Below are 22,921 nucleotides of genomic sequence, written 5' to 3'. Positions count from 1 at the left end.
TTATGAGGGGCATAGAACGGGTGGATAGAAGGCAACATTTCCCCTTGGCGCAGGGATGAGTAACGTGGTGGCATTTATTTAAGTTGAGTGCCATGAAGTTGACAGGTGAGGTGTTGAGGACCTTTTGGACAGAGTAATGTGGAACGCACTGGCTGAAAGGTTGGTGGAGTTACAAACCCTCCTAAGATGCAATAAGTCTTTGGATGTGGAGCAGCGATGCCATGGCATGTTAGGCCATGGGGATAGTGGTCAGAAATGGGATAAGGCGATTTTGGAAGGTGGTGGAGACGTGCTTCCTCAAGGGGCCGAGGGACCTTTGTGTATGACCCACACGTCTGACTGTGTCAGTCTGTGAATGAGCAGTGTTGCTGCATTAACGATTGCAGCAACTATCAGTGCTTTGGATGGTGGGAAGACAGAGTGTATGGGGCTGTGGCCCTCAAATACCTGGCCGCTGGACCCCAACACCTGCCGACCTGGCTGCCTGCCTCCTCATAGGTGGTGAGGTGCTGCATGCGGCGTGCCCACCACCAGTCCGCTGCCGCTCCCTCATGTTGCTCTCAGCTTTTACCTGCAGAACAGAGATGAGGATTTATTGGGGCTGATCGCTCATGTACTCTGCACGCACACGCCGCACCCCAACCACAGTGGCCCATCTGAGGCCTCCAGCGGCTCCTGTTCACACTACTGGTGATCAGTCCCCAGAAGATAGTACAGCTGGCCCCAACGGCCACCTTGGACATATTCAGTGTCCGTCACTTTGACTAACACACGGGTCTTTGCACCCATGGCAAGGAGGCACAACCAGGTGCGGCGCCGAGGCCAACAGATGGCTCTTGGCCACGACCCCTTGAGGGTCCCCTTGCACCATCTCATCATCATCAATAAGACATGTGTTGGAGTTCTGAGTATGTGTCCAGCTGCCTCAACTGCAGGTTGCCCCCAGACCACTCAAATGCGACAAACACCAACATATGCTGCGGGGAGAACCCATCTTCTCCTCAACCACTAAGACTGATGTAAGCATGGTCACTACCTGTTTGCCTACCCAGCATGCGCCAAATGCCCAATGCAGTAATGATACTGAAGTGTGGATGGGGGGGCCTCAAAGGCTAAGGCTACTTGCTCGGTAAAATGGCCAAGGCTGACATGGTACTCACTCTTCCAGAGCACAACAAATAATTGAAGCGCTTGCGGCACAGTGTTCCAGTGCACCGCACAGCATCACGAGAGCTAACAGCCTCCACCACCTCCTGCCACGCCTGCCTGGTGATGTGGGGGGGCCCTCCTCCTCCCATCCTCCGGAAACAAGACCTCCCGATGGTTGGACACCTCTCTGAGGAGGACAGCAAGGCAGGCATCTGAGAACCGAGGGGCACAGTGGCCTCCCGCTGGCCTACCCTGCAGTCTGCCCCCTCCTCCTCCTCTGCCCTCAAACCTTGTGCTGCCTGAAGACTGGGCTGCCTGGCCACTCTTTATACAGACTGCCGGTTCCCCATTGGAACTGGTGGTTTGAACATGCCTGCCGACAATTTAATTTTCCCGATCTATACAGGAGTCGCAACCCTGCCAAGGCCCGCCCACGCAAAATGGCAGCGTGGCCCGTTTCGGCGGCAGCGATTGGCTGCCTGCTCACCGCCGAGTCAGTCAGGCCCGCCCGCCCGCCCGCCCGTCAAGCGCAAAATTCAGCCCTTGGATTTTAAGGATGATTTAAAACAGTTCAATAGAACCAATTCTGGAGTACAGGATTCGATGGGTTGATTTTGATCGATGTCTTCCAAATTCCTTTCAGTTCTTGTTGATGACACATGGTGGTCTTCTAGCACTTTCAGTATTTAATTCAATGGTTGAGCACTTGTCTTTCAATGTCTCTAACAGTGATTTTTCCCCTTTGCCTCTTGACAGGGGTTTTCAGAGAGAGCAGGTTATAGAGATATGAGAAGGTAGCCAGCTAGCTATTATTGTGGAATTACTGGAATCTTCCAAACACAAGAGGAAGAGCTTTTAGGTATTGTTCCTTTCAGGCTAAGAGCTATTCAGCTGCACTGCTTCTCACACAAAACCTGGTCAGGAGCCAATTAAAATGCTGTTGTCAGGCAACTCCCGTAGTCCAGGACTCCTTTCCAGCAGCATCCTGTCTTTCAGGGCACATTCTGTTCCAGGACTGCAACACCGTACATATCTCTCATCCTGCTCCAGTGGACATGTCCTTCAAACTGCAGCCATTGCAATTCTAATCCACAGTCCAACAGAAAATAAAAAGATCTGTCCTTTACAATGGTCCAACAGAAATAAAAAGATATGGTCCTTACAACTCGGAAATGTAAGTTAAAGGCACTATCAGCACAAGAGGGTGATTTTCTGTTCATTTATATTTGGTTTACAGGTCTGCTGGTGTGGGCATCAACTCCAATAATGGTAATGTCATTATGCATTCAATGTGATGATAACATTAAATTTGCTTTGGTTCTGATGGCCTGAGTATGCTTCACCTTTTTCTTTCTAGCGTAGGGTACACCAATATGTAATGCTGGATGTGAGTGGCTCGAAACTTTATTGCACAGGCATTGAGTGGACTTTGGGTGCAAATGAAAGGATCATTTCAGACATCCAGGATGGAGACGGCAGCCCTGGCATGAGGTGGAAGCAGATCTGTGGCAGCCTAGCTGAAGGAGCATTGGATCAAGGTGTCCCTGCCTCCCTGGAGGTTACTGAGGTCTGCCTCCACGCCCTCAGCGTTCTCCTCACTATTCTCCTCTTTTGGCTCACCACTGGATTCATCATCTGTGGCCTGTGCAGCTGCATCAAGATCCTCTTCCTCTAATGAGACCCCCTTTCCAGTGCCAGATTGTGGAGAGCGCAGCATGCAACCACGATCAGTGACACCTGCTCTGCGGAGTATTGTAGTGCACCCCCTGAACAGTTCAGGGATTGGAAACGCATCTTGAGAAGACCTATAGTTCTCTCTATCACCGCACTTGTGGAGGCATGACTCCTATTGTAACATTGCTCTGCCTCTGTTTTTGGGTGGCAGAGAGGTGTCATAAGCCACCCTTTCAATGGATAGCCCTTGTCACCCAACAGCTGTCCATCCAGTCGGGCTGGAGCACTGAAGAGCCTTGGCACCTGGGAGTGTCTCAGGATGTAAGTATCATGGGAACTGCCAGGGTACCTTGCACAGACTTGCAGAATCTGCATCCTGCGGTCATACACCATCTGCACGTTCATGGAGTGGAAGCCCTTCCTGTTGACAAAGGCACCCGGCTAACCCGCTGGTGCCTTGATGGCCACATGCATGCAGTTGATGGCACCCTGGATGCGGGGGACCCCAGCAATTGCTGCAAAGCCTCTGGCTCGCTCAGCTTGGCTGGCCTCGTCTGTATGGTAAAGAACTAAGGTCAGTACCTGCCTGAACAGAGCTTCTGTCACCAGCTTGATGCAGCTGTGGACAGCTGATTTGGGCACTCCACACAGATACCCAACCGAGCACTGAAAAGAGTCGGAGGCATAGAAGTTGAGGGTCGCTGTGACCTTCAGAGCCACTGGCATGGGGTGTCCACCCCACACATTCGGAGCTGATCTCAGGTCCAATCATATGAAAAATGGAGGTCACCCCTCCCTTGAGAGGTGGAACCTGCTTTGGCATTGCACCTCGGACATATTGAGATAGTTGCATCGCTGCCTGTAAACCCCGGCAGCAGGATAGTGACGTCTTCTGTGGCCCCTTCTGCCTTGGGCTATCTGTTGGCCCTGCACCCCTTGTGCCTGCGCCTCTCCTCCCACAGGTCCCTCTCCTGGAAGCTGCATTTGGACATCTGGCCTCCTCTCCCTTCTGCCCCTCTCTTCCTCAGAGGAGGAAGTGCCACTAGTAGAGACCACAATCCCCATTACCAGGGTAATAGAAGGCTGCCCGATACCTGGAGGGGCCCAAACAGTCTGAATCCTCTGGGGACCTTGGAACACCAATGAGTCCTGAAATGAAGCCTGGAAACGCTAACAATGAAGCCCTGAACAAAGATGAAGCTGCCAAGTACCAATAAGCAACCAGCAACAAACAATCTCCAAAACTCCGCACTACTCACACTGGCAATGCTGAACCTTTTTATCCTGCCCTAGTTGAGGTTTAGTAAATTGTCAGCTGCTCATCTGCCTGTTTTGCCCGTGCGACAAGTGCGAAATCGCACAGGCAATGTAAAAGCTTAATTGCCTTTTTAATGGCCTTAACTGGCCTTGTAATTGATGGCGGATGCGGATCCAACTTCCGCAAGCACCTGCCAACCAAAATATCATGCGAGTGAGCAATGGCGTTGGGCGTTCACCTGATGCCATCATGTGCTATTTTACGCTTGAGTGGGTCAGGCACATGCCCACCCCCTCAGCAAAAAATTCAGCCACAGTGTTTACTGATGTCTGCACGGATTCCTGAGAAATCCGTGGGATCCATCTTAGTGTCATTTGCTATTTATTGTACAGTCTGTACTGTGTTTGACCTCAGTTTGCCTGTTAATTCACATGTACCTCATATTAATACTGAATAGAGTAAAGATAGATATTGTAAATTGTTTTATCACTTTGACCTTGGAGAGTAAGTTTCTTTTTGTTTGTTCAAAGCCCATGAATCTTATGGCTTTATTCTTTTTGCAATTGTCTTGAATCTCAGATCTTGAATATCTTAAAATCTCCTTTAAACGAAGCATTATTGGTCCCTAACTGGATCTTACCAAAAACTTGAGGCTCTGGTCCAAGGTCATAACAAAACAAAGATAGGTAGGAAAGCAGGTTGTGAAGAGGATACAGAGAGTCTGCAAAGGGGTATAGATAAGGGGTAAAGGGTTAAATGAGTGGGCAAAACTTTGGTAGATGGAGTATAATGTGGGAAAATATGAGGTTGTCCACATTGGCAGGGGGAATAGAAAGGCAGAATATTATTTAAATGTAGATTGCTGCGGTACAAAGGGACCTCGATGTCCTTGTAAATGAATCACAAAAAGTTAGCATGCAGGTACAGCAAATAATTCAGACAGCAAATGGAATGTTGATCTTTATTGCAAGGTGGGTGGAGTATAAAAGTAGGGAAGTCTTGCTACAACTGTACAGGGCATTGGTGAGAACGCACCGAGAGTATTGGTCTCCTAAAGGAGGGATATACTTGCATTGGAAGCAGTTCAGAGAAAGTTTACTAGGCTGATTCCTGGGATAAAGTGGTTGGCTGAGGAAATATTGAGCAGGTTGGGCCTCATTGAAGTCTAGGAGAATGAAAGGTGATTTTATTGAAACATGTATGATTCTGAGGCGGCTTGACAGGGTAGATGCTGAGAGGATGTTTACCCTTATGTGGGAATCTAGAACCACAGGGGAACTGTTTCAGAATAAGGGGTCCCCCATTCAAGGCAGAGATAAGGAGGAATTTCTTCTCTCAGTGGGTGGTTAGTCTTTGGAATTCTTTTCCACAGGGAGCAGTGGAGGTCAGATAACTAAAACATATTCAGGCTGAGAGAGACTTTTAATCTATTTCAAGGTGGGTGGTGGGGAGTAGCAGAAAAGTGGAGTTAAGGTCACAATTAGATTAATCATGATCTTATTGAACAGTGAAGCAGGCTCGAAGGGCCGGAAGGCCCACTATGTCTGCTCCTATTCCTTATGATCTTTTAATCTGTGCTTGTGCAGGCCAAAGAAGACGTCTATTTTCTTCCTTTTCTGGACCATTAACAATGCATCCTCACCCTGGCTTTGGCAGAATCTACTAGCAGCAAAATAAGAATGAAATGTGAGAACATCTTCAGGTGTCTCTGGCCTGAATGCTGGCCTCACATCATCTGCATAAAAGCAAAATACTGTGGATGCTGGAAATCTGAAAGAGAAACAGAAAATGCTGGAAAAACTTAACAGGTCTGGCAGCATCTGTGGAGAGAGAAACAGAGTTAATGTTTCGAGTGTGTATGATCCTTCTCCAGAGTTGAAGTACAATCATCTGCAGTTTGGGTGAGTAACTCAACGGCATCATGTGGTTTCCTCTTACAGACTCCCTGATTCACAGATATCTCAACAGAAACCCAGTGCCTGGTTTCTTCAAATGTCTTTTTGCTGAGATCCTGAATAGTGGATAAAAAAAATTAAGTCTGGCCCCAGCCTAAGGATGTTTCCCTCACAAAATTCAAAATGACAGCTCTATCTTGACTGATTACAAGTACAAACATAGGTCCTGCCACGACCTCTGTGTCCCTTATTAATGTTAAATTTATATTAAGGGTTTCCTTTTAAAAGGGATTTGTGAGAAAGCAAGCAGAAAATACATGCTAGCCCACATAGTCTGAGAGGAAAAGAATTAATAGACTACTGATCACACTGAAATTGCAGGTATTATTGCTTTCTAACTATAAGTACTATTGAAAATTTAGAAATCCATTAAACTGAGAGATGAGCAGAATCTTGTTGAGCTGTCTGGGGTCTTGCCTGCCCGCTGGGGAACTGATGAAAGACCTGCATTGCATTTTTTTGGGAAGGTTCAGTGAACCAAAATACAATCATGCAGTGGTGAGACCAACAGCGGGCCTTCCCTGGGATCAAGACCCTGGGGGACGGATGTCTCATCTATCGAGACTTGTGCAGAAATCTGAAATCAAAAGAAAAAATACTGCAAAAAACTTGGCAGGTCAGGCAGCACTTGTGCAGGATGGAACAGAATTAACATTTCAGGCTGATGTCCTTTGTTGCCATCTATCTTGATTTCAAGAAAGCCTTTGGCATTGTATCTTTTGGCATTGTCAGGTATTATGAGGCTTAGCAACTGGGTTGATAGCTAAGTGAGTTATTCAGGGATTTCTCTGAACTGTTTTCTTAAATTGACCACAGGTTTATAGGTCTTCTTGTGTCTTATTTTATCATAGGTAAAAGAACGGTAGTCGCTACTGTTACAATCCTTACCCAGAACATAGGACTAGGGGGGAGATCTGGTTAGGGACAAATAATGTATTAAAATAAATATATATATATATATATATAAAAACAAAAAAACTGCGGATGCTGGAAATCCAAAACAAAAACAGAATTACCTGGAAAAACTCAGTATTGTTTAAAGTAGATAAAGGTTTAGATTCGAGACACCTGCTTTTGGAATAAAGCCATAAGATTCCATGGGTTTTGAACAACCAAAAAACAAACTTTACAAGTTCAGAAAGATAAAACAATTTACAATATGTATCTTATACTCGAACATTCAGGGTAAATATGAGGTACATACGAATTAACAGACAAACTGTGGTTGGACACACCACATGACAGAATAAATGACAGATAGAACCAAACAGATTCCATAGATTTCTCAATAAATCACCCAGACGTTAGTCCCACCGTGAGCCAACTAGTCTCACTGAAACTTTGTCTTTCTCACGAGGATTTCCAATCTCCAACTTTGAAGATCTCTCCTTCAAATTCTCTCCAAAAGTTGCTCCCACTCATATAGCCCTATAAGCCCAACTCATACACTCTAACAATGGCCCACTTCACAGGGTTTCAATCTTGTCTTTCAAGATTCCTTCTCCCTGGATTCCAGGTATACTCAAACACTAGCTCACAAGCACACTTTCAGATCTATGACTGTGCCAAGCAGAATATCACTGTTCCAAAGGAGTACCTTTGCCCAAACAACCCTCTTTGCTCAAAGTCTGCTCCCTGCAGCTCTTTCTTTAAGTTAACTGGGACCTGTTTCTGTCCCTTTTGTCTTTGTGATACTTGGTGTCTGGCAGACTGCCTCAAACTGACTGCCTCAAGGAGAGTTCTTCACTCACCCCTGAACTGATCTGGGGACCTATCAAAACACTCTGATAGGGTCCCATCCTTATTACTAGACAGAACCAAGATACCAATCATTGGAACATCTTGTACCTTAAATGTTACAATCTCCACAGACTATTTTAACACCCAGGGACACACAGACTCATGGCTTTCATGACACTACAAACAACATATTACAAGGTATTTTACTAATTTCCTTAAAATGAAGACATTGCCAGCTCTAAACATAAATGCCATCCCCCTCCGAGGCCTGACGTGTCTTCACGTTAGAAATTACTATCAAAGTTGATCTTTTAAAAATATGTCATTCAGGGTGTTTGGATAGAATGATTTGAGCCTCAAACAAAAACAGAATTACCTGGAAAAACTCAGCAGGTCTGGCAGCATCGGCGGAGAAGAAAAGAGTTAACGCTTCGAGTCCTCATGACCCTTTGACAGAACTAGGTGAATCCCAGGAAGGGGTGAAATATAAGCTGGTTTAAGGTGGGGAGGTGACGGGGGTGGGTGGGGGTTGGGTGGGGGGAGAGAAGTGGAGGTGGGTGGTGTGGTTGTAGGCAAAAGCAGTGAAAGAAGCAGATCATCAAAAGATGTCACAGACAATAGAACAAAACAAAACAAAAGAACACATAGGTGTCGAAGTTGGTGATATTATCTAAACGAATGTGCTAATTAAGAATGGATGGTAGGGCACTCAAGGTATAGCTCTAGTGGGGGTGGGGGAGCATAAAAGATTTAAAAATATTTAAAAATAATGGAAATAGATGGGAAAAAGAAAAATCTATATAATTTATTGGAAAAAAACAAAAGGAAGGGGGAAGAAACAGAAAGGGGGTGGGGATGGAGGAGGGAGGTCAAGACCTAAAGTTGTTGAATTCAATATTCAGTCCGGAAGGCTGTAAAGTGCCTAGTGGGAAGATGAGGTGTTGTTCCTCCAGTTTGCGTTGGGCTTCACTGGAACAATGCAGCAAGCCAAGGACAGACATGTGGGCAAGAGAGCAGGGTGGAGTGTTGAAATGGCAAGCGACAGGGAGGTTTGGGTCATTCTTGCGGACAGACCACAGGTGTTCTGCAAAGCAGTCGCCCAGTTTACATTTGGTCTCTCCAATGTAGAGGAGACCGCATTGGGAGCAACAAATGCAGTAGACTAAGTTGGGGGAAATGCAAGTGAAATCTTGCTTCACTTGAAAGGAGTGTTTGGGCCCTTGGACGGTGAGGAGAGAGGAAGTGAAGGGGCAGGTGTTACATCTTTTGCGTGAGCATGGGGTGGTGCCATAGGTGGGGGTTGGGGAGTAGGGGGTGACGGAGGAGTGGAACAGGGTTTCCTGGAGGGAACGATTCCTACGGAATGCCGACAGTGGGGGTGAAGGGAAGATGTGTTTGGTAGTGGCATCATGCTGGAGTTGGCGGAAATGGCGGAGGATGATCCTTTGAATGCGGAGGCTGGTGGGGTGATAAATGAGGACAAGGGGGACCCTATCATGTTTCTGGGAGGGAGGAGAAGGCATGAGGGCGGAAGCGCGGGAGATGGGCCGGACACGGTTGAGGGCCCTGTCAATGACCATGGGTGGAAAACCTTGGTTAAGGAAGAAGGAGGACATGTCAGAGGAACGGTTTTTGAAGGTAGCATCATCGGAACAGATACGACGGAGGCGAAGGAACTGAGAGAATGGGATGGAGTCCTTACAGGAAGCGGGATGTGAGGAGCTGTAGTCAAGGTAGCTGTGGGAGTCGGTAGGCTTGTAATGGATATTGATGGACAGTCTATCACCAGAGATTGAGATAGCGAGTTCAAGGAAGGGAAGGGAAGTGTCAGAGATGGACCACGTGAAAATGATGGAAGGGTGGAGATTGGAAGCAAAATTAATAAATTTTTCCAAGTCCCGATGATTACTTCGGTGCTGCTTCGTGCTCTCGTTGGGACTTGGAAAAATTTATTAATTTTGCTTCCAATCTCCACCCTTCCATCATTTTCACGTGGTCCATCTCTGACACTTCCCTTCCCTTCCTTGACCTCGCTGTCTCAATCTCTGGTGATAGACTGTCCACCAATATCCATTACAAGCCTACCGATTCCCACAGCTACCTTGACTACAGCTCCTCACACCCTGCTTCCTGTAAGGACTCCATCCCATTTTCTCAGTTCCTTCGCCTCCGTCGCATCTGTTCTGATGATGCTACTTTCAAAAACAGTTCCTCTGACATGTCCTCCTTCTTCCTGGAGGAACAACACCTCATCTTCCCACTAGGCACTTTACAGCCTTCCGGACTGAATATTGAATTCAACAACTTTAGGTCTTGACCTCCCTCCTCCATCCCCACCCCCTTTCTGTTTCTTCCCCCTTCCTTTTGTTTTTTTCCAATAAATTATATAGATTTTTCTTTTTCCCATCTATTTCCATTATTTTTAAATATTTTTAAATCTTTTATTCTCCCCCCCACCCCCACTAGAGCTATACCTTGAGTGCCCTACCATCCATTCTTAATTAGCACACTCATTTAGATATCACCAACTTCGACACCTATGTGTTCTTTTGTTTTGTTCTGTTGTCTGTGACATCTTTTGATGATCTGCTTCTATCACTGCTTTTGCCTACAACCACACCACCCCCCTCCACTTCTCTCCCCCCCACCAACCCACCCCCCCCCCACCCTTAAACCAGCTTATATTTCACCCCTTCCTGGGATTCACCTAGTTCTGTCGAAGGGTCATGAGGATTCGAAACGTTAACTCTTTTCTTCTCCGCCGATGCTGCCAGACCTGTTGAGTTTTTCCAGGTAAGTCTGTTTTTGTTTTGGATTTCCAGCATCTGCAGTTTTTTGTTTTTATTTTTATGATTTGAGCCTCTCCTGAGAAGGCCATTGAGGTGGTCGAAGCAACTTGAAAGATACAAAACAAAAACAGAATTACCTGGAAAAACTCAGCAGGTACAATCCTTGTTTTAATGGAGAACAATAGCAACAGTTGATGGTGAGTGAATGAAGGGTTTGTACTGAGATTGGGATATCCACCAGTCTGGGCAAGGTTTTCTCCTCAGCCCCAGGAGCAGTGTTCAAATTTAAACCCTGTACATTGTAAGCAACAAATAAGAAACCAATAAACAATATATCACTCCCACGTTCAGCTCCCACTTTATTTACACCCCCTCCCCCCGTACTAGTGAATTCAGTGAACAGTTTTTATTTGTTTTTTTTGAAGTTTAATTTCTCTCCAGCTCCGAATGAACAGATCCTTTCCCTGCTGCGGATCTCACTCCGGATCAGAGGCGGCGCTGTGAGCGGGAAGCCGAGCCGGAGCGGAGCCGGGATTCAGGGCGGAGGAGGGGCGGCTCGGTTCGGTGAGATCAGGAGAAGCGGCGGCGGGGGTGGCGAACCGGGTAATTAATGTCTGGCGCATTTTCAACAGGACGACAGTTAGAGCTTGTATGAGGGCGGCCACATTGGAGCGGGATCTGGGTGAGGCGGCGGCTTCGAGCTACAGGTTGGGCCGGGCGGACCGCGGCTCCGTTCCGCGTACCGAGTGCCGGAGAAAAGGTGACCGGCCCCACTCCAGGGAGAGAGGCCCCCATCCAGGATCAGACCGACCCTGCCCAAATCCCAGGGGTCAGGCAGCCCTCATCCCCACTAACCCAGGGCCTGGCAGAACCCTCCCCCCCCCCCCAATCCCAGGGGTCATACCTACCCACACACCCCAGACTCCGATACCCCTTAGCCCCCCACCTCGGCCCCCCCTCGGCTCCCCCCACCCCCTCGGCTCCACCCCCGCCCCACCTGTCCCGGCCCACCCCAGCTCCTAACAGTCTGGAGCTGAGCTGGTTTATCGGCACTCATCCGATCTTTATCGCACTTTCCATTGCTCCTTGTGCCGCAATTCATTTAGGAGTTCATCCTCCACATGCCTTGAGCTTCATGTTGTTCAGTGATTTCCTTCCTGGAAGGTGGACAGATTTCCCCTGTTATGTTCTGGAGTTGTGACGCTCTTGGGGGACCAGTGAGCTTGAGTTTCTTCAGTCAAACGTCGACTTTACTTGTTCTGTCATTTTTATGTTTTTGTAACTTTTGCTACAGTCGTTTTGGTAAATCGATGTTTGAGTTGGGTGAGATTTCTGATTTAATGTGAACCCAACTGAAGAGTACTTTTATACAATTGTGCGAGGGCCTTGAAGTATGCATGTGTCTCAAATAGTTAAAAATAGAAAAGCTGTTATACATGTGGGTCACTATTAGCTGTGGGGTATAGAGGAAATTCTTTTCGAACAAAAACGAGTAATTGTGAGTCACAACTGATTTGTACTGAATGTTCTGAGGGAAGAGGCAATAAAATGAGTGACAACTGTTATATTTAAGGCACTGTAGAGCATGATGTGTTACCAGCAGACTTGAGTTATATTTCTGACTATCTCACTCAATACACGGACAAAAGGATTTATGTGGCTGTTTAAGGTTTAAGAGCTAAAGAACATAAGAACTAGGAGCAGGAGTAGGCAATTCAGCCCCTCGAGCCTGCTGCGCCATTCAATACGATCATGGCTGATCTCATTTCGGCCTCAACTCCAATTTCCTGCCCTCTCCCCATAACCTTTCAATCCGTTACAAATGAAAAATCTATCTCTTCCTTAAATTTATTCAGCGTCCCGGCATCCATTGCACTCTGAGATAGCACATTCCACAGATACCACTTTGAGAAAAGTAATTCCCCCTCATCTGATTTAAATCTACTACCCCTTAGCCTTAAACTATGGTGCCTCATTCTAGAATGCCCCAGAAGGGGAAACATCCGCTCGATGTCTACTTTGTCTATCCCCTTTAGCATCTTGTGTACTTCAATTAGATCTCCTCTCATCCTTCTAAACTCTAGCGAGTATAGGCCTAAACTGCTCAATCTCTTTTCATAAGACAAGCCCCACATCTCTGGAATCAATCTAGTGAACCTCCTCTGAACCGCTTCCAATGCAACTACATCCTTCCTCAAGTAAGGGGACCAAAACTGTGCACTGTACTCCAGGTGTGGTCTCACCAATGCCATGCACAGTTGTAACAAAACTTCCCTATTTTTATACTCTATTCCTTTAGCAATAAATGCCAAAATTCCATTTGTCTTCCTTATTACCTGCTGCACCTGCATACTAGCTTTCAGCGATTCATGCACGAAGGCATCCAGATCCCTCTGTGCTGAAGCATTCTGAAGTTTCTCTCAATTTAAATAAGTCGCCTTTTTATTCTTCTGACCAAAATGGATAACCTCACACTTAACCACATTAAACTCAATCTGCCAAATCTTGGCCCATTCCCCTAACCTGTCCATATCCATTTATAAATTTCTTATTTCTTCATTGCAACTTACTTTCCCTCCTATTTTGGTGTCATCTGCAAATTTAGCTATAACACCTTCTATCCCGGAATCCAAGTCATTAATATAGATTGTAAGTAGTTGGGGCCCAAGGACCGAATCCTGTTGGCACTCCACTCTTTACAGCTTGCCATTCAGAAAAAGACCCATTTGTCCCGACACTCTGTGTTCTGTTGGTTAGCCAATCCTTTATCCAAGCTAATATATTACCCCTAACTCCGTGTGATCTTATCTTGTATATTAATCATTTGTGCGGCATCTTATCAAGGCCTTCTGGAAATCCAGATATACTAGAGCTACAGGATCCCCATTATCCACTTTGCTTGTCACATCTTCAAAGAACTCTAGCAAATTAGTCAATCACGATTTACTCTTCATAAAATCATGCTGACTCTGATAGATTGCATTTTGATTTTTCAAATGCCCCATTACTAATTCCTTAATAATGGATTCCAACAACTTCCCAACGACAGACGTTAAACAAACTGCAAACTGGTCTATAGTTTCCCACTTTCTGCTCCTACCACCGACCCCACCCCCCCCATTTCTGACTTAAAGGACTGCCTGTGTTTCCCAAACAAAATGACTGACTACATTTGTAAAGTGTCCAAGTGTTTCAAGGAATTAGGAATTAAGAATTTCATAAACTTGCTGGTCTTATACTGAACCAGGTGCAAAGCTGAAATGTTGTGAGACATCCTAGTAGACATGATCAGTTCTTGACATCTGTATTTGGAAGTCAGATCCAAGTTATATCAGCATTTCTGTGTTGACTGGCTGATGTATATAAAGGATGGAGAGAGCAAGGTAATGGGCATAAAACAGCGAGTTTAAACACACTTCAAAGAAAATGAGTTAAAGAAATATGTAAAACTGTTACTGTAAGCAGTTATATCACAGAATCACACAGTGCGGAAGAGGCCCTTCAGCCCATCAGGTCTCCACCAACACGTGAGAAACACCTGACCTACCTAACCAGATTTACCAGCACTCGGCCCATAACCTTGAATGTTATGTCGTTCCAAATGCTCATCCAGGTACTTTTTAAAGAATGTGAGGCAACCAGCCTCCACCACCCTCCCAGGCTGCACATTCCAGACCATCATCACCCTCTGGGTAAAAAAGTTTTTCCTCACATCCCCTCTAAACCTCCTGCCCCTCAACTTGAACTTATGTCCCCTCGCGGCTGACCCTTCAACTAAGGGAAGCAGCTGCTCCCTATCCACACTGTCCATGCCCCTCATAATCTTGTACACCTCGATCAGGTCACCCCTCAGTCTTCTCTGCTCCAATGAAAACAACCCAAGTTTATCCAACCTCTCTTCATAACTTAAATGTTTCATCCCAGGCAACATCTTGGTGAATCTCCTCTGCACCCCCTCCAGTGACTAATAATAGGGAACCCAGCACAGATCCCTGTGGTACGCCACTGGACACTGGCTTCCAGTCACTAAAGCATCCTACTGTCATCACTCTCTGTCTTCTACAGCTAAGCCAATTTTGAATCCACCTTATCAAATTACCCTGTATCCCATGTGCCTTTGCCTTCTTTATAAGCCTCCCATGTGGGACCTTGTCAAAAGCTTTGCTGAAATCCATATAAACTACATCAACTGTCCTACCCTCATCTACACACCTGGTCAACTCCTCAAAAATTCAGTCAAATTTGTTAGGCATGACTTCCCTCTGACAAAGCCATGCTGACTATCCCTGATCAAACCTTGCCTCTCCAATTGGAGATGGACCCTCTCCTTCAGAATTTTCTCCGATAGTTTCCCTCCCACTGACGTGAGACTCACTGGCCTGTAGTTCCCTGGCTTATCTCTACAGCCCTTCTTAAGCAGTGGAACCACATTAGCTGTTCTCCAGTACTCTGGAACCTCCCTGTGGCCGGTGAGGAATTAAAAATTTGGTCAAAGCCCCTGCGATCTCCTCCCTTGCCTCCCTCAGCAGTCTGGGACACAAGTCATCTGGACCTGGAGATTTGTCCACTTTTAAGCCTGCCAACACCTCCAATACCTTGTCACTCCGTATATCAATTTGCTCAAGAATCTCACAGTCTCTCCCCGACTTTGATACCTTCACCCTCATTCTCTTGGGTGAAGATGGATGTGAGGTATTTGTTCAACACTCTACCGATGTCCTCTGGCTCCACCCATAGATTGTCCCCTTGGTCCCTACTCTTTCCCTGATTATCCTCTTCCCATTGATATACTTATAGAATATCTTGGGATTGTCCCTACTTTTACCAGCCAGAGCTTTCTCATATCGCCTCTTTGCTCTCAATAGACCAATATTTTAAATATCAATTTAAATAATTGGTATTTTAGATACTGATATGTGATCTGATTTTGTGCCAACTGAGCAGACATGAATTAGTTATGTAGTAATAACTCAATGAAAATCCTAATGAATTTTATAAATTAATATTTATATTTGAAAATGAAGTTAATACTTCTTACAGTGGTTAGAGATTTTAGATATGCACGTATGTTGAAATGCTGCTAGTTTTGTACAGTGTAATTCAACAGCCATGAATATTTCTTGTGCATCAATTAAGTAATTGTACGAGATCATAATGTGACGAAACGAGTAACCAGCTATGATAAATACAAAATTACTAAGGGAGTTCTCTGACGCAGAGATGGTTAAAAATGATGGGTGGGTGACAGGATCACTCTTAAAAACTGTATGGGCATGCAATTTAATAGAATATAATTTTCAAACAGAACATGTTTGTAGATTTTGTTGTTTGATAACTTTGTCAAGAATGTTAGCTGGTCATTTCCTCGTAATTATGTTCATAGAATTGTAGAATGATACGACATGGATGAATGAATCCATTTAGCCTATTTAGCTTGTGCATGCCTTTTGGTAGAACTGTCCGATTAGTCCAATTTTCCTGGCAATTTCCCTGCAATTATCTTCCCTTTAAGTATTTCTCCAATTCCCTTTTGAAAGTTATGATGAATCATCTTCCACCACCCTTTCAGGCAGCGCATTCCACATTACAACAACTTGCTGCATTTAAGAAAATAGTTTCCTAATGTCACCTTTAGTTCTTTTGCCAATTGAATCTGTGACCTTTGGGAACAGTTTCTTCTTATTTACTCCACTGTAATGCTTTGATTTTGAACACTTCTGTTAAATCTCTTCCCTGATATCAGGAGAACAGGTCTAGCTTGTCCGTTCTCTTCATAGGACTGAAATCTCTCAGCTCTGGTACCAATCCAGTAAATCTCTTCTGCACCCTTTTTCTAAGTTGATATCCTTCTTAAATTGCTATGTCTAGATTGAGCTGTGGCCTAACCTGTGATTTATAGAGCTTTAGAATAACATGCTTTTTTTTACTCTATGCCTCTATTAATAAAGCCACAGATCCCATATGCTTTTTAAAAAAATTACAGCCTTCTCAACTTGTTCTGCCACTTTCAAAGATTTGTGCACATATACCCCTGATCTTTATCTTGCACCCCTTGAAAATTGTACCATTTAATTTACATAATTGTTCCTTATTTTTCTGACCAAAACCTGTTATTTCTTGCTTAAATTTCATCTGCCTTGTGTCTACCCATTTCACTGTCTGGTCTCCTCAGGCCTGTTGCTATCCTTATTGTTCACTACATATCCGAGTTTTGTGCCATCTGCACATTTTGAAATTATGCGCTGTGTACTCAAGCCCAGGTCATTAATGTATAACGAAAAGAACAGAGGTTCCAGTACTGACCCCTGGGGACCACCACTGTATACTTGCAGTTTGCCGAACCATCGTTCATAACTGCTGTCTTTTTTTTTTGTCCCGTAGCCAATAACTAGGGCTGTGAATAGAACTTTAAAAGAGTGTGGAGGGAGGGTTCAGGTGAAGGGGGGTTTTGAACTTCAAAAAGAAAAGTTGAGACAATTGAACAGTGTAGTGAATGGGGCAGCAAGAGGCAGACAACTTAAAAGTAATGGTGCATCAGCGAATAAGGTCCATGCAAATAATAGTAGTAAAAAAAATTAAAGACTCTCTATCTGTGTGAAGCATTTACAATAAGGTAAAAGAACCATTGGCATAAATAGAGAGGAAAAAATAAAAACAAAAAAACTGCGGATGCTGGAAATCCAAAACAAAAACAGAATTATCTGGAAAAACTCAGCAGGTCTGGCAGCATCGGCGGAGAAGAAAAGAGTTGACGTTTCGAGTCCTCATGACCCTCCGGAGTGCACTGGTGTGGAGTGGAATTACTACATGTTTGTTGAGAAGGGAGTTCAATGAGGAGGGGAGGGAGGTTCTCTTTTCTTTTTCTTTATCTTCTTAGCCTGCAAGAGACGAAGAGTTAAAAAGCTGTATGAGCGGGCTGAGTTTTGAAAACATTCAAGAGTGAATCACAGAAGAAACATAGTTCATTTGGTGAGATGCTGCTGTTAGGGAGGCTCGTCAAGTAGCTGTGAATTTAGAAAACACATTCTTTTTAAAAGAAGGAGCTACTCAGATTTCAGTAAGATACACAAGCAATAGGGAAGTAAAGTTAAAGTCAAGGCCAGGTAAAATAAAGTAGTTTAAGTAAACCAAAGTAAAATAAAATTAATATAAGGGAGCTAAATTGAAGCTATGACAGGGCAACTTGGTCGTGTGGAATGTGTGCCCTGTAATTTATGGGAAGTTGTGGATGCTGTCGGAGTGCACTGGTGTAGAGTGGAATTACTGCATGTTTGTTGAGAAGGGAGTTCAATGAGGAGGGGAGGGAGGTTCTCTTTTTTTCTTTATCTTCTTAGCCTGCAAGAGACGAGGAGTTAAAAAGCTGTATGAGCGGGCTGAGTTTTGAAAACATTCAAGAGTGAATCACAGAAGAAACATAGTTCATTTGGTGAGATGCTGCTATTAGGGAGGCTCGTCAAGTAGCTGTGAATTTAGAAAACACATTCTTTTTAAAAGAAGGAGCTACTCAGATTTCAGTAAGATACACAAGCAATAGGGAAGTAAAGTTAAAGTCAAGGCCAGGTAAAATAAAGTAGTTTAAGTAAACCAAAGTAAAATAAAATTAATATAAGGGAGCTAAATTGAAGCCATGACAGGGCAACTTGGTCGTGTGGAATGTGTGCCTTGTAATTTATGGGAAGTTGTGGATGCTACCACAACAGGAAGTGTCACCAGCTGCAGAACCTAGAGCTCTGAGTTTCAGAGCTCGAGAGAGATGGCTGGGGTCACTGTGGCGCGTCTGCGAGGCTGAGGGCTACGTGCATAGCTTCTTCAGAGAGGTGGTCACACCGCAACTTAGGAGCCTGGAGGCAGTCCAAGAGAACTGGGCAGGTAGTGCAGGAGTTCCCTGGAGTCCTGCTCGCCAATCGGTTTTCCATTTTGGATACTGGGCGTTGGTTCCTTGGAGGTGTGCAATCAGAGCCACGTTTGTGGCACCACAGACCCCTCTGCTGTACAGGAGGGGAGGAAGAAGAGGGCAAGAGCAGAAGTGATAGGGGATTTGTTAGGGGAACAGACAGGCGTATCTGTGACCATAGACGTGACTCATGCACGGTATGTTGCCTCCCTGGTGCCAGGGTCAACAATATCACGGAGCGGCTGCAGGACATTTTCTGCGAGAGGGTGTTCAGACAGAGGTCTGGACTTCAAACAGTAATCTCAGGATTACTTCCAGTCCCACGTGCAAGCGAATATAGAAATAGGAGAATTGAGTGAATAAACACATGGCTAGAAAGCTGGTGCAGAAGGGGGACATCAGATTTCAGAGGCATTGGGACTAGTTTTGGGGAAGGTGAGATCTGTACAAACCGGAAGGCCTACACCTGAACAAGACTGGGACGAATATCCTCACAGGGAGATTTACTAGTGTCGGTGGGGGGAGGGGGGGAAGGGGGAGGGAGGGGGGGGAAGTGGGGAGGAGGGAAGGGGGGGTTAAACTAGATTGGCAGGATGCTGGGAACCTGAGGGCAAATTCAGAAAGGGAATGGGGGGTGGAGAATTAGTGAGCGACTCTGAAAGACAGAAGAAGCACAGGTTAAAAAGTGTACAGCACATGAATTTGGCAGTGTTAAAAGGTGTACATGTAACTTCAAAGAGTATAGCAAATAAAGCTGATGAACTGAGGGTACAGGTGGACACATGGCAGCATGAAATCATTGCTATAATGGAAACTTGGCTTAAAAGAGGGGCAAAAATGGCATCTCAACATGCCTGGATATAGAATTTTCAGGCAGGATAAAGGGGGAATAAAAAAGGTGGGGGTGTAGCATTATTGATTAAAGAAACAGTTACAGCTGTGAGAAGGGATGATATACTGAATGAAGCATCAAATGAGGCCATATGGGTTTAGCTCAGAAATAAAAAAAGGGGCACCTGCATTGCTAGGAGTGTACTATAGACCCCCCAAATAGTGGAAGGGAGTTAGAAGAGCAAATATGTAGATAAATTTCTGAGTGAAAAAACAATAAGGCAATAATAGTTGGAGACTTCAACTATCCTAATGTCAGTTGGGATACAAGCAGTGTGAAGGACACAGAGGGCACAAAATTTTTGAACTGCAATCAAGGGAACTTTTTCAGCTAGCACCTAACAAGCTCAGTGAGAGGGAGTGCAATTCTAGACTTAGTCTTAGGAAATGAAGCTGGAAAAGTGGATAAAGTAGCAGTGGGGGACTATTTTGGAGATGGCGACCATCATTATGGTCATCATTTAGCATCATTATGATAGAATAGGAGTGAAAGTTCTAAATTAGGGGAAGAGAAATTTTACAAAGCTGAGAAGTGAACTGGCGAAAGTGGACTGGATACAGCTACTAAAAGGGAAAACTGTATCAAATCAGTGGGAGGCATTGGAAAGTGAGATTCTGCGGGCACAGTGTAGACATGTACCCACAAAGAAAAAGGGTGGTACTGCCAAATCTAGAGCCCCCTGAGTATCCAGAAGCATACAGAGTAAGATAAAGCAGAAAAAGAAAGCTTATGACAGTGACAAGAAGCTTAATACTATAGAAAACCTAGAGGAGTAGAGAAAGCACAGGGTGAGGAAGTAACAAGGAGGATTGATGAGAGTAGTGTAGCAGAGGTTGTCTACGTGGATTTTAGTAAGGCATTTGACAAGGTCCCACATGGCAGACTGGTCAGAAGAGTGAGATCCCATGGGATAGAGGGAAGGGTGGCGAGTTGGATCCTAAATGGCTCAGTGACAGGAAACAAAAGGTAATGGCCGATGGATGTTTTGCGCTTGGAAAGCGGTTTCCAGTGGTATCCCACAGAACTCAGTGTTGGGACCCTTGCTCTTTGTTGTATATATTAATGATTTAGACTTAAATGTGGGAGGCATGATTGGGAAATTTACAGATGACACAAAACTTGGCCGTGTAGTCGATTGTGAGGAGGATAGCTGTTGACTCCAGAATGATTTCAATGGTTTGGTTGAGTGGGCAGAAAAATGGCAAATGGAATTCAATCGGAAAGTGTGAAGTAATGCATTTGGGGAGAGCAAAAAAAGCAAGGGACGATGTTGAGAGGGGTGGAGGAATTGGAGTGCATGTCCACAGGTTCCTGAAGGTGGCAGGATTGGTGGATAAGATAATAGAGAAAGCATTTGGAATGCTTTCCTTTATTGGATAAGGTATTGGATACAAAAGCAGGAGGTAAGAATGGAACTGTATAAAATGTTGGTTAGGCCACAGCTGGAATTTTGTATACAGTTCTGGTCACCACACTACAGGAAGGACATAATTGCTATGGAGAGATTACAGAGGAGATTTACAAGAATGTCACTGGGGCTGGAAATTTGCAACTATGAGGAAAGATTGGATAGGCTAGGGTTGTTTTCCTTAGAACAGAGGAGGCTGAGGGGTGACCTAATTGAGGTGTACAAAATGATGAGGGACCTAGATAGAGTAGACAGGAAAGACCTGTTTCCCCTAGCTGAGGGGTCAATTACCAGGGGCACAGATTTAAGGCGATTGGTAGAAGGATTAGAGGGGACATGAGGATATACTTTTTCACCTAGAGGGTGGTGAGCATGTAGAATTCACTGCCTAAATTGGTGGTTGAGGCTGAAACGCTTAAATTAATTAAAAGGTCACTGGATCTGCACCTTAAGTGCTGCAAACTGCAAGGCTATGGACCAGGTACTGAAAAGTAGTGTTAAAAATGAGCAGCTCGTTTCTTATTTCCTTTCTTTTTGGCTGGTGTAGACATGAATGAGCTGAATGGTCTGTTTCTCCACCGTAACTTTTCTATGGTTCTATCTATTTGCCAACATAGAGAAATAGTTACTAGGTGGCCACGGTTGGGAAATAAATATTGCAGGGTACACATTTCAAAAAGACAGTGGAAAAGGAGGAGTAGCCCTGTTAATAAAGGATGACATAAGGACAGTAGAGAGAAAGCATCTTCAATCAGAAGATCAGGAAATAGAATCAGTATGGGTGGTGATTTGGAATAACAAGGGTCAGAAAATGGTGTTGGGAATAGTTTTTAGGCTACCTAATAGTTATACCATTGCACAGAGCATTGAGCAAGAAATTATTGGAGCTTGTAACAAAGGCAATGTAGTAATCATGGGCAACTGTAATCTTCGTATAGGCTGGACCACTTATTTGGCAGAAGTAAGTCCATAGGCTGAGTTTGAAGAATGCTTCATGCCAATTTTGTGGAACAAACAAACGAAATAGGGATAAAGTTATTTTAGATCTATTGTGCAATGAGGCAAGGTTAATTAGTAATCTTATTGTAAAATCTTCTAGGGAAAAAAATAATACAATTAAATTCATATTAAATTTGAAAGTGATGTACCCCAATCACAAACAAGAATCTTAAACTTAAAGCCAATTACATAAGTATGAGAGGAAAGCTGGTTAAGTTTTGGATAAGCAGATTAAAAGGCAAGGGGGTAAATATACATTGGGAAACATTTAAAGAAACAATTCAAAATGTTCAACAAAAATACAGTGCATTGAAAACAAAAACTCAGCCAGAAAGACCCATCCACGGCTCACTAAGAAGGTTAAGGATAGTATTAGATGAAAAAAAGAGGCTATAATGTTGCGAAGAATAGTAGTAAGTCTGAGGATTAAGATTGTTTTTGAAACCAGCAAAGGGCCACGGAAAAGTTGATAAAAAGGGAAAAATAGAATATGAGAGTAAACTAGCCAGGAATATAGAAAATATAGAAACAGATTAAAGAGCTTTTACAAGTTTGTAACAAGAGTAGCTAAAATAAACATTGGCCCCATAGAAACAGAGACAGGAGAAATTATCTTGGGGAGTGAGGAAATGACAGAGAAGTTGAAGTTGGGGAGATGGTGGCATAGTGACCCAGAGACCCTGGCTAATGCTCTGAGGACATGGGTTCAGATCCCACCATGGCACTTGGTGGAATTTAAATTCAGTTAGTTTAAATTAAATTAAAGGTGGCCATGAAATTATCATAGATTGTTGTAAAAGCTCATCTGGATCACTAATGTCCTTTAGGGAAGTAAATCTGCAATCTTTACCTGGTCTGGCCTACACGTGACTCCAGATCCACAGAAATATGGTTGATTCTTAACTGCCTTCTGAAGTTGCCTAGTAAGACACTCATTTCAAGGGCAATTAGGGATGGGCAACAAATGCTGGCCTTGCCACAGACGTGCACATCCTACCAAAGAATAAATAAAAATTGTGCCTATCTTTACAGTAGAAGCCACAATTATATCCCAGAAATGGAAGGCAACATAGGGGCTAATGAAGTGAGGAAGTTAAGATAATTAATTTCAGCAGACAAAAAGTATTAGAAAAACTTAAGGAATAAAAATCTGACAATCCCTG

General features: G+C 44.4%; 1 protein-coding gene across 4 annotated transcripts in view; it reads left to right on the top strand.

Annotated features, from left to right (window-relative positions):
* The first annotated feature begins 11,062 nt into the window (after positions 1 to 11,062).
* sptssa (serine palmitoyltransferase, small subunit A) overlaps positions 11,063 to 22,921 on the top strand; it is a 38,726-nt gene continuing 26,867 nt past the window's right edge. The window contains exon 1 of one of the 4 annotated variants that reach the window (XM_041215137.1): positions 11,063 to 11,129. The gene's annotated coding sequence lies outside the window, so the exon portion shown is untranslated. Of the gene's footprint in view, positions 11,326 to 22,921 lie in introns of all 4 variants that reach the window. The other 3 variants (XM_041215135.1, XM_041215138.1, XM_041215136.1) reach the window with 3 other exon arrangements.

Source organism: Carcharodon carcharias, chromosome 20 (genome assembly GCF_017639515.1).
Source record: "Carcharodon carcharias isolate sCarCar2 chromosome 20, sCarCar2.pri, whole genome shotgun sequence".
Lineage (NCBI taxonomy): Eukaryota > Metazoa > Chordata > Chondrichthyes > Lamniformes > Lamnidae > Carcharodon > Carcharodon carcharias.
This window is presented reverse-complemented; position numbering and strand designations above follow the sequence as displayed.